The following is a 13195-nucleotide window of genomic DNA, read 5'->3' as shown; positions in this document are numbered from 1 at the left end:
TATATATCTGTCTCCTTTCTCTAATGTGATTTATTTGTGTCTTCATTTTTAAATGAAAACTTAACACAGATTTATTTTAGGTTTCTTCTCAAAGGATTTGTCTTTTATAAAATCAGTTGTTTTTTTATTGATAAACCAAAGGCTTAAGAAATGAAGGATTCTGGAGCCTGCAAGAGTAGCTGTGAATTCACATTGTTCCTGCCCAGGGACGATTGACTCTGTGTTGTTTGCCAAACCTGCTGATAACTCCACCCTGGTTGGAACCTTACAAAGTTTATTACCTTTGATTCTCCTGATTATCTTCTGTTTATGTGTTGTGGTTCACTATGTTCTACTTCTTTTGTTTTACTTATTATATATATATATATATATATATTGTTCTTTCTGTAGCTTCTAGAATTTTATTCTTATCTCAGTTTTTCCTAGTATTTCATATTTTCTAATATATACATGTAAGTTTTAAAGTTTCCTCTTGATTTGGCCATATCACAGGTTTTTATGTGTTCTCATCATTTCTAAATGTAATTTAATTTCCCTTTTAATCTGAGAATTATATAAAATGAACTTTTAGAATTTCTACATGGTGAGGCTTATTTGGTAATTGTTTGATATTTAATTTCTAATTTATTGCGTCATGATCAGAGAAAATGGCCTATACGATGTCTGCCTTTTAGAGTATATTTAGCTTTTGTGTAGGCCTAACACATGTTCAGATTTTTTTGAATGCTGCAAGTATATTTGAAGCAAATATGAATTCTCTGTTTTGTTTGCATAAAGTTCTCTATATCTCTATTAGATCAAGCTTTGTATTGTTATTCAAATATTCTTACTGCAGTCTAATTGATCTATTTCTTATTAATATTATTATTTCCTCATGTGTTTACAGATTTCTCCTTATGTTTCTATCAGTATATTACTTGTTTCTAGGCCTGCTTGTGAGGTAGATATTAATAGAAACTCATGGTTATTATTGGATTACACTATAGATAGATTGTATATTTTATAAATATTGTCTATTTTTGTCCTGTTTTATGCTTTTAACTTTGATTTCTAGTTTATCCGATAGTATTATTATATACTTTCTTTCTCATTGTATGCATTTGCCTATTGCTTTGCTTATTATTTACCCAGTATGTCTTTTTTATTTCTATTTTTATTCCATCTGTGATAGTATATTTTTATGTGTCCTGTGAAACAGTTTCATATTTAAATTTTTTGATCCCAATTTGAATTTACCTATAGAGATTGTAATTTGTTTACATTTATTGTAATTACTTCTATCTTTATATTAAATAAACTCTTAAATGATATTGTAATGATTATAAAATTGAGGACAATAGCTATTGTCCTCAGCACTTTGCAAATACTATTCCCGCCCCTCCTTTTTTTTTTTACTGACTTTTATTGTTGCTGATAAATTCTTAGTCCGATTATTACTCTTGTTTATAGGTAATCAGTTTTTTTTTGTTCTGGTAGTTAGGATTACCTTATTCTTTGTTCTTTAGTTTCACTATGCTAGTCTAGGAGTGGACTTATTTATATTTATTCTGCTCAGGACATGGTATGTTCTTTTAGTTTAAGAACTCATGTCTGTCTTTAATCTTAGGAAGTTCTTGGGCATTATCTTTTTAAATTCTGCTCTTTTCTTTGGTCTCAAAGCCCCATTATATGCTTATTAGGTTGTCTTATACTATATTTCATGTCTCTTAATTTCTGTTTTACATTTTTAATTTCCTTACCTTTTTGTTTCTGTTTTTGTTTTTTGGGGAGTCATGAGTCTCAGTTTATTTTCCTATTTAGTTACTTTTCATTTGGGTTCTACTCTATTGTGGAAATCTCCGTTGAGATTTTTAATTTCAATTGCTGTATTTTTCTTTTCTAGACTTTCTATTTTTTTAAAAATGTGCTTTCCTTTTGTTTCCAAATATTCTTTTCTTGCTTTTATTTGAACATCTAATTTTGTTTAATTTTAATTGAATTTATTTTTAAAATTACATGGTACAAGCTCAAAAGATAGAAAAGGTTATTCAGTGAAAACTCATTTACCTCCTTCTGATCCCTAGTTTTCCTCCCTGGAGGCAACCAATATTTAATAGTTTCTTATGTATCCTTCTAGAGCTATTCTATACATAGATAAGCAAATATACATATGTCTATATCTGTATGTGTTTGTGTGAGTGTGTGTGCTTGTGCATGCATTTATATATCAGTTATCTGTTATTTATTTACTTATTTATCTACTACAAGATAGAAAACTACTAGAGTTGTAAGTTCAATGAAGGCAGGGATTTTTATCTCTTTTTATTAACCTGTGCATTGTTGTATCCTTATTGCCTAGAATTCTACAAGGCACATAGACCCATTTTTCTACAAGGTTATTTTTCTTGTATCTTAATGATTTATAGGAATCTTTTGTGTCTGTGCAGTGAATTAGGGATATTCCCCAAGCTTGCAGTATTTTTTAAACTAGCTTATAATAATTTTTGCAATGTAGAAATAGTTCATTTTGTTTTTTACTGTCTTAACTTTCATTTCTGACTCCTATTTCTTTTATTATTTAGGACTCCTATATTACACTCCTATTTTACAGTTACTGCTTTTATGTTTAAATATTTGATCCATCTGGAATTCAAATTTTAGATGGCTACTCAGTTGTACCATCAACATTTTTTATATAGTTAATATTTTTTTCAGTGATTAGAAATGTTACCTTTATTCTATATTGAATTTTCCTAGGTATTTTGGTCTGTTTCTAGACTTTATTGCATTGACCTATCTATTCATATACCAGTACACACTATTATAATAATTTAATTATGTGTGGCTTTAATACCTGGTTAGTTTAATTCTCTATTATTATTCTTTTCAGAATTTTCTTGGTGTTTCTTCCTTATTTTTTAATGTAAGTTTTAGAATCGCATTTGTTAGTTTCCAAAAACATACAGTTGCCATTTTAATTAAGACTGGAGTAAATTTATAGATTAATTTAGAATTGATATCTTAATGATATTGAGTCTTTTTATATAAGCACATGGCATGCCTTTACATCTGTTCAAGTATTTTGTGTTCTGTGGTAGATATTAAGATTTAAAAATATATATATGTGTCTTGTACATTTCTTGTGGTATTCTTCGTTTTTCTGTTTTCTGTTGTAGTTGTAAATGGAAACTCTCCTTCCATTTTATCTTCTGTTTGTTGTTTGCATATGAGGGCTATTAATTTTTACAATTGATATTTGATGCAATTGGCATACTGAATTTTTTTAATGTTTGCAATGGGTTTTCAGTTGATATGCTTTGGTTTTCATGTTATATAATCATATCAGTTGTGAATGATAATCAATTTAGGCTGAAATAGTTATCTTTTATTCTGTCAGTTTTGAAATCTTAACAACTTTTTTTTAATTTGTTAAGAATTATTTTTATGAAGAATGATATTGAATTTTACCAAATGTCTTTTCACAATCTATGGTACACGATGGTTAATTTTATGTGTCAACTTGACTGGGCCACAGTGTACCCAGATATTTACTCAGACATTATTCTGGGTGTGTCTGTGAGAGAGAGAGAGCATTTTTGGATAAGAATGACATTTGAATCAGTCGACTGGGTAACACAGATTGCCCTCCCTAACATGAGTGGCTATCATCCAATCATCTGAAGATGTGACTAGAACAAAAAGGCTGACCTTCTTATAATTAAGCGGGAATTCCTCCTGCCTGCTTGAGCTGGCTGGGACATCAGTCTTTTCCTGCCTTTGGATTGGAACTGAAATATTGGCTCTTCTTGGGCCTTGAGCCTGACAACTTTTGGACTGGAATTTAAGTTAACACCATTGGCTCTCCTGATTCTCAGGCCTTTGGACTCAGACTGGAACTATACCATTGGCTTTCTTGGGTGTCCAGTTTGCTGACTACAGATCTTGGGACTTATCAGCTTCCATAATCATTGAGCTAATTTCTTATGATAAATCTCTTTCTATTTGAATATATACTTTTGGTTCTGTTTCTCTGGAGAACTCTAATACATATGGTAATAAAAGTATTTTCCCCTTTTGGTCTTTTAGTAAAGTGAATTATATTAGTAGGTATTCTGATAGTGAGCCATTTTTGCATTCCTGGTGTATTATTCTTTAATTTGAGGCTAGCTTCTTTTTGCTGGGGTGTTTTTGCCTCAATATTTGTGAGAATGGTGGTTTTTTCTTTCATGCTTTTTATTTTATTTTATTTATTTTTTATTTTTTTAGGTGAGGCAACCCTTGGTTGACCTCATAGGTTGCAAGGACCTTGTCAGCTTACAATCTCTTATTATTATTATTATTTTTTATATTTTACGCCTACAGCACCTGGTTTTCCTAGGTGGTTTCCCCATCCAAGTACTAACCAGGCCTGACCCTGCTTAGCTTCTGAGATCAGAAAGGATAGGGCTTGTTCAGGGTAGCATGGCCATAGACTCTTTCATGCTTTTGTTGTTAGGTTTTTATACCAATGTTATGCTTACCTCATAAAAATAATTTGGAAGTTCTCCCCTACCTCTTGTGCTTTGAAACAGTCAAAATGATATTAGAATAATTTATTCCTTAAATATTTGATAGAATTCCTCTGTGAAATGCTTGGTCAATTACTTTGAAAACTTTTCCTATTCTTCCAGAGTACTCGGTTAATTTAGATATTTGTTACTTCTGAGTCAATTTTGGTAAATTATTTTTACTAGGAAATTATTATTTCTTATAGGTTTTCTAATATACTTGCATAGAGATGAGTAAGTTTTGATCATTAACATTTTTTGTTTAAGCCCCTTTCAGATTAGTTGAAACTCTTGGAGTGTAGATTCTGCTGCTGTTTGGTCTGCTGGTTCTTCTTCATGGTTTTTCATTTCTCCTGTGATTCGTAATTTTTTATTGAAAGTCTACCTTCCGAGGCAAATACTTTTCCTTGGAATTCTTGTGTTCTAGGTTGTGAATGTGTCTTGGTACAGTGGTCTCACATTTGTCTCTGCTGGAGTCATATAGATTCTGGATCTGAACCTAAAGGCTTTATTTTTATTTCTTGGCTCAGGCTTTCTGTGCAGTGTCTATATAGCACAAATTTCAGTATTGAACCTGATTCTCATTGTTGGCTCTTATTCCTCATTTAAGGCAATAGGAACTAACATTATCCCACTGTGAATGTCTATTACAGAATAGGAGAATACTAATTAATTGTATTTTATGGTATTTTATGAAGTAATTAGTTAATATTAGGGTGAGAACAGTATCAATGGGAAAGAGAGGAATAGGTCTATTTCTTCTCATGTGTAGTAGTCTGATACAAGGTTCAGCAGATTATAGCCCTTGGACCAAATCCAGCCTGCCACTTGTTTTTTTAAATGAAGTTTTAGTGGAACACATCCATACCCATTTGTTAATGTGTATTCTATGACTGCTTTTGTGTTACAATGAGAGAGTTGAGTAGTTACAACAGTGACCATATGGCTCTCAAAGTCTAAGATATTTACTATCTAATATCTTTACCAAAAAAAATTGTCAACCTCTGATCTAATAAATATAGTACTGAGCTAAGTGATGGTTTTTATCTTTGATTACAAAGTACAGATGATTATAGAGCTTTAAAGGTCAGGTTAAATAAAAAGTATACCCATGGCAGTAAAAGGAAATATTTGACTTCTGATGTGGGAAATATAAATTAGGCAGGTAACTTAAGGACTTTTATTTGCCTTAAATAGCAAAAAAAAAAAAAAAAAAGACTAGTTGATGGATGACTTTCCATTGAGGAATGTGTGGTTGTATGGCTTATTTGTATTCCTTTAAAATAATTCAGTTTTAGAATTTAGGAGCTTCTGGTCATTCATCCTTAAAATAGATCTTATGTTATCTGTTCAATTTGTACTATATTTAGTTCTGAAGTCTGGATTTAGATAAGTAACAAAGACTATTAGGCTATACTTTATGAATGAAAAACCATAATTTGCACAGTCCTTATGATCTTTATTTTATACTGTGTGGGTCAGTAGCTCCATGAATTACAATTAAAATAATTTGTCATTTTCTTTTTCAAAATTTATTTTTAAAAATTATCTTGTCTTAAGCAAGCTTTTAAAATTGTATTGCTGTAAAAATATCTGTTTGAGCAGTTGGTTTGAAAGGAACTCGGGCTTCTTTAGATTGAGGCTGTCGGAGGTGTAGCACATTTCTTAAATTAACCTACTTGGTAATTTTATTGGTTAAAGTTGGGTTATGTTGATACATTGTAAATCTCTTAGGACCCCCCCCCAAAAAAAAAGATTAAATTGTTATTAGATAAGATGTATTTTAGGTTGCAATTAATTTATCATTGTTTTGTAGATTAGCATGGTACAAGTAGAAAGTTTTGAATGTAAAGTTCCTTTTCAATACCCACATAATTATTATGAGGAAAGATTATTAATTTTTGATTATAAGGAGAAAAAAATAAAGAGACAGAAAAGCTGATACTTTTGTATTCTGGGAAGGGTATGTGTAGAAGAAAGTATAATTCATTAGTTGTGAAGCAAGTTCTGTTTTTCCATACTACATATTTGGGAATATGTATGAATACTTTTAAAAGATTGGTTTTATAATAATTCCAGAAATTGAGTTATTAAAAAAACAAAGAGACCTCCTCGTTTAGGTGTATTCAGCTACTATATTTCACAAAAATATATTTGTTTTTAAGGTTAGTGATGAAATTAGCTAATTTGCTCTGTTAAGAAATTATTAAGACTGATGGACTAGGGCAGTGGTTCTCAAACAGGGGCGTTTTTTCCCCCACGAGGGATATTTGGCAATGTCTGGAGATATTTTTGGTTGTCACAACTGGGTAGGGGGTACTACTGGCACCTAGCGGGTAGAGGCCAGGGATTCTGCTAGGATAATTCTCTAGAACAGAGAATTATCTGGCCCAAAATGTCAATAGTGCTATAAATTCCTGGCCTAAAAGCACTATAGGTTTCTTTTGCATTTAAAACCACTTGTGAGCTGCAAATAATTTCTTTTGAATTGTTAATCTTTTTCATTTTTTAAAACCATAAAACAGAAATTAAGGTAATTTCATTGTTTCTAGGAAAATGACTTGGAATATTTTCGATGTCAGTGAAATCTATTTAAGGAGGAACTGAGATGGTGTAATGGAGGTGGTGTGAGTGTGTGTACATTTGTAGAGTAAGAAAAAAACGTAAAACCAAATGGCATAAGGGCCTCGCCTTTCATCCTTTGGTAAATGGAAAATCTATTCAGTGCCAGTGTAGCAATGGTCGTCAACCTGTTTAATGTTTCAAGGTAAGAGTGCTTCTGTTGGGATACAGTAGAAGGCTCTTACTTTCTTTTTATACTAGTGCTTCTTTTGTTTGGGAGTGTAATTGGAAGGAGACTTTCTAAGAAGATGATTGTTCCAGTTTCTTAAGATAACTACCTATTATCCCATGAAATAACTCTATATTTTAGTATGTGTTGTGAAGACTATAAAATCTGGAATTCCATTTCAGAAAATATCAGTATATTTTTTCTTTATAATACAACTTTACTTAGAAATAATTAATATACCATAAAATTCTCTTTAAAATATGTAATTCACGATTTTTAGTATATTTACAAGGTTGTGCATCCATCACCCTTGAATTTTAAAATATTTTTATCACCCTAAAAAGAAACCCTGTACTTATTGAGTCACTCCCTATTCCTCCCTTCCCCCAGCCCCACCACTTATAGTAACCACTATTCTACTTCCTGTCTCTGGATTTGCCTATTCTGGACATTTCATATAAACGGAATCATACAATATGTGGCCTTTATGATTGACTTATTTTAGTTAGTGTAATGTTTTCAACATTGATCCATGTTATATCATGTATCAGCACTTTATTCCTTTTTATAGCCCAATAGTATTATGATGTATTGATAATATCACATTTTGTTTATACAATCATCTGTTGATAGACATTTGGATTGTTTACATCTTTCAGCTATTGTTAATAGTGCAGTTCTGAACATTAATGTACAAATAGTTGTTTGAGTACCTGTATACTTTTGAATATGTATCTAGAAGTGGAATTACTGAGTCATGTAGTAATTCTATGTTTTACTTACTGAGGTACTACCAAACTGTTTTCCACAGTGGCTGCATCATTTTACATTCCTACCAGCAATGTACAAGGGTTCCAATTTCTCTACAATCTAGTCAACACTTGTGATTTTCTCTCTCTCTCTTTTTCTTCTTTTAAAAAGTACTATAACCATCCTAGTGGTGAAGTGGTATCTCACTGTGGTTTTGATTTACATTTCCCTAATGACTAGTGATGAGCATTTTTTCAGTTGTTTATTGGCCATTTGTACATATTATTTTGAGAACTGTCTAGTCAAGTTCTTTGCCCATTTTTTCTATTATTATTATTATTTTATTATTTTTTTAATTTATTTTTTATTTTTTAGATGAGGCAACTCTTAGTTGACCTCACAGATTGCTAGGACCTTGTCAGCTTACAATCCCTTATTTTTTAATTTTTTTTACGCTTACAGCACTTGGTCTTACTAGGCGGTCTCCCATCCAAGTACTAACCAGGTCCGACCCTTCTGAGATCACACGGGATCGAGCTTCTTCAGGGTGGCATGGCTGTAGACTATTATTATTATTTTTATGATGATATTGGATAATGAAATCCAGTAAGTTTCAGGTGTATAATTTAACAGTAAGGTATCTATCTATCTATCTATCTATCTATCTATCTATCTCACATTGTTCACCGCCCACAGTTAGATTTCTTTCTGTTACCACATATTTGACCCCTTTTACCCCATGTACCTCCCCACTACCCTCCTGCCCCCCCAATAACCACTGGTCTATTGTCCATGTTCATGAGTCTCTGTTTGTCCTGTTCATTTATTGCTTTTAGGTTTATATCCCATATATAAGTGATATTACGTGGTTTTCAATTTTTTCTGTCTGGCTTATTTCACTTAGCAAGATTATCTCAAGGTCTGTCCATGTCGCAAATGGCAGTATTTCATCTCTTCTTATGGCTGAGTAATATTCCATTGTGTATATGTACCACAGCTTCTTTATACAATCATCCATTGTAGGACACTTAGGTTGCTTCCATGTCCTGGCCACCATGAATAATACTGCTATGAACATCGGTGTGCAAATATCTTTTTGGATACGGGTTTTCAAGTCTTTGGGGTAAATACCCAGTAGAGAGATTGCTGGATCATATGGTAGATCAATTCTTAGTTTTTTGAGGAACCTCCATAGTGGCTGTTCCAATTTGCAGTGCCACCAGCAGTGTATGAGGGTTCCTTTTTCTCATCCTCTCCAACACTTCTTATTACTTCTCCTGTTGATAACAGCTATTCTAACAGGTGTGAGATGGTATCTCATTGTGGTTTTGATTTGCATTTCCCTAATAGCTAGTGATGTTGAGCATCTTTTCAAAAGTTTGTTGGCCATTTGTATGTCCTCTAGGGAGAAGTGTCTGTTCAGGTCCTCTGCCCATTTTTTGATTAGATCATTTGTTTTTTGTTATTATTGAGTCGTATGAGTTCTTTGTATATTTTGTATATTAGGCCCTTATCAGAGGCATTGCTTGAAAATATCTTCTCCCATTCGGATTGTTGTCTCTTTACCCTGCTGACGGTTTCTTTTGCTGTGCAGAAGCTTTTTAGTTTGATGTAGTCCTATTCATTTTTTTTTTGCTTTTACTCCCCTTGCTTTTGAAGTCAAATTCACAAAATCCTCTTTAAGTCCAAGGTCCATGAGTTTAGTTCCTCTGTTTTCTTCTATGCACTTTATTGTTCCAGGTCTTATAGTCAGGTCTTTAATCCATTTTGAGTTAATTTTGGTGTGTGGTGATAGACAACAAGACAAGTCTAATTTCATTCTTTTGCAGGTGGCTTTCCAGTTTTCTCAGCACCATTTATTGAAGAGGTTTTCTTTTCTCCACTGTATGTTTTTGGCTCTTTTGTCAAAAATTATTTGCCCATATAAACATGGATTTATTTCTGGACTCTTGATTCTATTCCACTGGTCTCTGTGTCTGTTTTTCTGCCAATACCAGGCCATTTTGATTATTGTTGCTTTGTAAGTATTAGTTTGAAGTCGGGAAGAGTGATGCCTCCAGCCTCATTCTTTTTCTTAGGGTGGCTTTGGCGATTCGAGGACTTTTGTGCTTCCATATGAATCCGATGATTTTTGTTCTATTTCTTTAAAAAAGGTCAATGGGATTTTGATGGGGATTGCATTATATTTGTATAATGCTTTAGGTAATAAGGTCATTTTAACTATGTTAATTCTTCCAGTCCAAGAACATGTAATATTTTTCCATTTCTTTGTATCTTCTTTGATTTCTTTTAATAGGGTCTTATGGTTTTCATTATGTAAGTCCTTCACATGTTTCATTAGATTTATTCCTAGATATTTTATTCTTTTTGTTGCAATTGTGAAAGGAATGATTTTTTCCACTTCTTTTTCTGACACTTTATTATTAGAGTATAAGAATACTATGAATTTTTGAATGTTGATTTTGTATCCAGAAACTTTACTGTATTTGTTTATTGTTTCTAGTAGTGTTCTTGTGGAGTCTTTAGGGTTTTTTATTTAGAGAATCATGTCATCCGCAAATAGTGACAGTTTGACTTCTTCATTTCCTATTTGGATGCCTTTTGTAGCTTTCTCTTGTCTGATTGCACTCGCTAGGACCTCCAATGTTATATTGAATAAGAGTGGCGATAGTGGACAGCCTTGCCTTGTTCCTGATCTTAGAGGAAAGGTTTTTAGTTTTTCACTATTAAGTATAATGTTGGCTGAGGGTTTGTCATATATGGCCTTTATTATGTTAAGGTATTTTCCTTCTATACCGATTTTGTTAAGTGTTTTGATCATAAATGAGTGCTGTATCTTGTCGAAGGCTTTTTCTGCATCTACGATATGATCATATGATTCTTATTTTTTAATTTGTTTATGTGGTGTATCACGTTAATCGACTTGCATACGTTGAACCATCCCTATGCCCCTGGGATGAAGCCCACTTGATCGTGGTGTATAATCTTTTTAATATGTTGCTGTATTCAGTTTGCTAGTATCTTATTTAGGATTTTTACATCTGTGTTCATGAGAGCTATTGGTCTGTAGTTTTCTTTTTTTTTTTGTTATCTTAACTAGGTTTTGGTATCAGAGTAATATCGGCCTCATAAAATGAGTTGGGAAGTATTGTCTCCTCTTTGAAGAGTTTGAGGAGAATAGGTGTTAAATCTTCTTTGAATGTTTGGTAGAATTCACTGGTGAAGCCATCTGGTCCTGGACTTTTACTTTTTGGTAGGTTTTTGATGATTGTTTCAATTTCCATACTGCTGATCGGTCTATTTAGATTTTCCAGTTCTTCTTGATTCAGCCTAGGAAGGTTGTATTTTTCTAAGTACTGGTCCCTTTCTTCTAGGTTATTAAATTTGGTGTTACATACTTTTTCATAGTATTCTTGTATAATCCTTTGTATTTCTGCAGTGTCTGTTGTAATTTCTCTTCTTTCATCCCAGATTTTGTTTTTTTGTGTCCTTTCTCTTTTTTCTTTGGTGAGTCTAGCTAGGATTTGTAAATTTTATTAACCTTCTCAAAGAACCAGCTTTTGGTTGCATTTACTATTTATTTATTCATTCATTCATTCATTTATTTATTTTTTGTTTTCAGTTTCATTTATTTTTGCTCTAATTTTTATTATTTCTTTCCTTCTGCTGACTTTAGGCTTCATTTGTTCTTCTTTTTCTAGTTTTTTAAGATGAAGTTTATTTGGGCTCGTTCTTATTTTTGGAGATAGGCCTGTAATTATATGAATTTCCTCTTATGACCGCTTTTGCTGTGTCCAAAAAGTTTTGATATTTTCTACTAGCATTACCATTTGTTTCTATGTATCTCTGATCTCTCTTTTTTATTTCTTTCCTGACCCAGTTATTCTTCAGTAGCATGTTGTTTAATCTCCATGTATTTATTCTTTCTACTTTTTTTTTACAGTTGATTTCCAGCTTCAAAGCATTATGATCAGAGAATATGCTTGGTTTGATTTCAACCCTCTTATATTTGTTGAGGCAATCTCTGTGTCCCAGCATGTGGTCAATCCTTGAGAATGTTCCATGTGCACTAGAAAAGGATGTAAAAGTAGCTGTTTTGGGATGAAAGGCTCTGTAAATGTCAGTTATGTCCAGTTGGTCTACTGTGTCACTTAAGTATGTTATTTCCTTATTGATTTTCCGTTTGGATGTTCCGTCCATATCTGACAGTGGGGTGTTTAGGTCCCCTACTATGATAGTGTTTTGGTCTGTTTCTCCCTTTAGTTCTGTTAGTAATTGCTTTATATATTTTGGGGCACCTTGATTGGAAACATAGATATTAATAAGTATTATGTTTTTTTATAGCATGATTCCCTTTATCATTATGAAGTATCCCTCAATATCTTTTTTTTTTTACCTTTTTTATTTCGAAGTCTATTTTGTCTGATATTTGTACCGCTATTCCCGCTTTTCTCTGAATGCCATTTGCTTGAAATATCATTTTCCACCCTTTCGCTTTGAGTCTATATTTGTCTTTGGAACTGAGATGTGTCTCCTGGAGGCAGGATATCATTGGATTTTGTTTTTTGATCCATTCTGCAACTCTGTGCCTTTTTATTGGTGAATTCAGTCTTTTTACATTTAGGGTGATCATTGAAATATGAGGTTTTCCTATAGCCATTTTACTTTTTGCTTTCTGGTAGCTCGGTGTTTCCATTGCTTCCTTGTCTTTGTGTGTCTGTTTTTTTAATTTTGGTTGGGTTTTGTGGATTTTACTTCTGGGCCTTCTTGTTTTATGTTATATATTTCAGTTCTGAATCTTTGACTTGTGGTTACCATTATGAACAAGTAGAGGATAGTTGTATAAATATAGTAGTTCATTTTCTTCTGCGTGCGCCTTATCTCTATTCCCCTTTGTGAATTTGGATCTTTGAATCCTCTCCTTTTCAGTCATTGTTGTCTCAGTTTGTCCCTATGTATGCTGAACGTTCGTTCATTGTTATCTTTCAGTAGCAAATCTCTTCTTATTGTTTAAGCTTATAATGCCCTGTTCTTAATTGCACTCCTCAGCTTCTATCAGCCTACTAGTCACCTTACTCCTAATTCTTTTCTCTGGCTGCCCTGAGAATTCTTTCTTTGTCATTGATTT

The 13195-nt window shown here is 32.5% G+C and overlaps 1 protein-coding gene and 1 pseudogene across 1 annotated transcript in view; one reads left to right on the top strand and one right to left on the bottom strand.

The window, feature by feature from the left end:
* The window catches only part of TESK2 (testis-specific kinase 2), a 107357-nt gene that overhangs the window by 26456 nt on the left and 67706 nt on the right, over positions 1-13195 (top strand). The gene's annotated exons all lie outside the window — the stretch shown is intronic.
* Positions 4333-4452, bottom strand: LOC111744491 (annotated as a pseudogene).

Source organism: Pteropus vampyrus, unplaced genomic scaffold (genome assembly GCF_000151845.1).
Source record: "Pteropus vampyrus isolate Shadow unplaced genomic scaffold, Pvam_2.0 Scaffold135, whole genome shotgun sequence".
In the NCBI taxonomy this organism is placed as follows: domain Eukaryota; kingdom Metazoa; phylum Chordata; class Mammalia; order Chiroptera; family Pteropodidae; genus Pteropus; species Pteropus vampyrus.
Note: the sequence above shows the minus strand (reverse complement) of the source record. Positions and strands in the feature narration are given on the sequence as shown.